A 2,616-nucleotide genomic window follows, 5' to 3' on the forward strand; every position below is an offset into this window, starting at 1 on the left:
GGGTTTTTGATGTCGTCACCAGTCTCGCCATGTTCCGACCTCGACCCTATTGATTGCTATGCCTCTTTTTCTTTGTCCTTTCTTTATTGGGTGGCCGTGCTTTCTAAGTCAATGCGATAGGACTCCCAGGATGTACATTGTTCTCCTCGTATGCTGAATATTCCCCAGGGAGTTGGGAATTTGACAACTTGATATAAACTGGAGGGGACGGCTTTCAAGGGGTGTATCCACAGTCGTCCCACTATGATGTTGTACGCGGTGTCTTCGTCCATGATATATAATGTTGTTTCCAGTGTTACGTTTCCGGCCAAAATAGGGAGTGTAATTTCCCAGGATGTCCGTTCAACTGCATTGTTAAACCAGTTAGCGTGATGAAGCGCAGTACTATCTTGTCCCGAGTTTCATTTGGGTAAGATCTCGAGGATGGATAATGCACGCACCGCTATCGTCATCTATCATAATGCGTTTAACATCGGTATCTAAAATTCGTAAAGTAATAACGAGGGCATCATTATGAGAAAAAGTAAAACCGTCGGCATCCGACTTATCGAAGGTGATACTTTCTTTGAGTGCATTGTACCGTTCTCGGGTAACAGATCGTTTGAGTTTGTGGGTAGTGGTGAACTTCACGCTATTGATGGAGGCGTCATCCCCGCCAGCGCCGATGATCATGTTGATGGTACGAGCTGGTCAGGGTGGCTTAGGCGGTCCTAGGTGTTCACGTCCTCTGGCAAAATTGGTTCTCCCCCTATCGCTTAGCAGCTCTTTAAGGTGCCCTCGTCGCAACATTTTCACGACCTCTTGCCTCAGGGCGATGCAATCTTCAGTTTTGTGCACTCGTTGCTGGTGGAACTCACAGAGGGCGTCGAACTTTCTGGTGTGTGGGTCCGATCTCATCTTTGGCAGCCACTTCACTTTTGGTCCGAGCTTCTCCAGGGCGTAGACTATCTCTGTAGGTGACAGAAAAAATGTGAGCAGATAATAAGGGACTCTTTCGTTCCGATGAGTTCCTGTCCTTGGTTAGGGCGGGCCTTCTTCGTAGCGGGGGAAGGGCGCAACTGCCGGTCTGACATACAGTTGACTTATATTGCTTTTTATGTAGTTTTTAAATATACAAATTTTGTTTCTAAAACTTAAAGATTCTATGTTTGAATTTATGGTCAAAATTAATAAATTTGACTATCGAAATTCGAACTCTACTACGTAAATTGGGACAGAGGGATTAGTAATTTTCTATTGTAGAGTCTTCGCTTTCACATTTGTCTGCCTAATCTTCTGTTCACATTTCAGTCTAAATCCCAACCTGCCCAACACCCCGGCAAACTGACACTTCAAACAAGAACTTATTTTGGCATGTTACTTCTTAATTAATGAGACCGTGGAGTCTATATGTGCAGGAAAACCTTAAAATATAAAGGTTACCAAACGAAATGTTGTATGACCAAGTCTTTGCATTTATTTTCTTTTCATTATTCCTAAAAGTAGCTTATTTCTCAATTCATGTGTCTTACATTTTTTTTAGTCTATATTAAAAAGGTTCTCTCTTTCTATATCTAGTAAATTTTATTATAACAATTTATTTTTTATAAGAACGACATGCCATATTTTAGACGACAAGACTTAAAGGTAATTTTGATATATATATATATATATATATATATATATATATATATATATATATATATATATATATATATATATATATATATACTCTTTTAGTTACATGATCCAAAGTCTTCTTTATATTCTTAAACTTTCGTGTACAAATAAGCTAAGACAGATAAAAAAAAAACCAAAGGGGTTGTAAATTTGTAACTTTTGACAAGTTAAATTAAATCTTAAAAGTAATATCACGAGCACCCTTTATATGCTAACACTTTGAACCGTTTCTTCTCTTAGTATTGAATTAGACTCGAGGTTCATCTTCTTAACATAGCGATAGCAGCTCAGTAGACAAAGGCTCCGAGTTAAATTCTCAATGTCATCCATGATCAAAAGAGTTTTTGCGTATTTGGCCAATGGAAAAGAATAAGCCCTCGCGTGATGGAACGTATTGAATATAATTAAATTAAAAATAGGATTAATTACCTCTTATAGCAAAGGTTGATACCTTATTTATTTTAAATAAATACCTTTTTAAAAAATTATATTCCATAGCTACCTTTTGATCTTTTATAGCCAAATATCTATTTATGGTCACCTCCTACCCTTAAGCCATAAAACAAACTTTGTATTATTTTTCTCTCTCATATCCCCTCAAATTTCTCCTATCCCCTGTTAGTAATCTGTATTTGTAAAACAATTCTGGAGAAAATAAAATAACATAAACAGAAATGTAAATAAAATAAAAAAAATCAATTCGAGCCCACTGAATTCACAGTGTTTCCTTAAGAAATTTAATCCCCTCCTAGTACCCAAGGTTATGGATTATTTCCTCCCAGGATAGAACGAATTACACACTGGTGTAGTGGTACTTCAAACCACAGCGTTTCAGCGAACACAAAGTTCGGTAGCAAATCACACTTACTGTTGCTTTCTTTGAAGTTAAAATATGCAGAAGAAAGGAGAAGAACTCAGAAAATTCATATGGAAAATCTGAGAGAATGGACTTGTATT

The sequence above is a fragment of the Nicotiana attenuata genome, unplaced genomic scaffold (genome assembly GCF_001879085.1).
Source record: "Nicotiana attenuata strain UT unplaced genomic scaffold, NIATTr2, whole genome shotgun sequence".
In the NCBI taxonomy this organism is placed as follows: Eukaryota; Viridiplantae; Streptophyta; class Magnoliopsida; order Solanales; family Solanaceae; genus Nicotiana; species Nicotiana attenuata.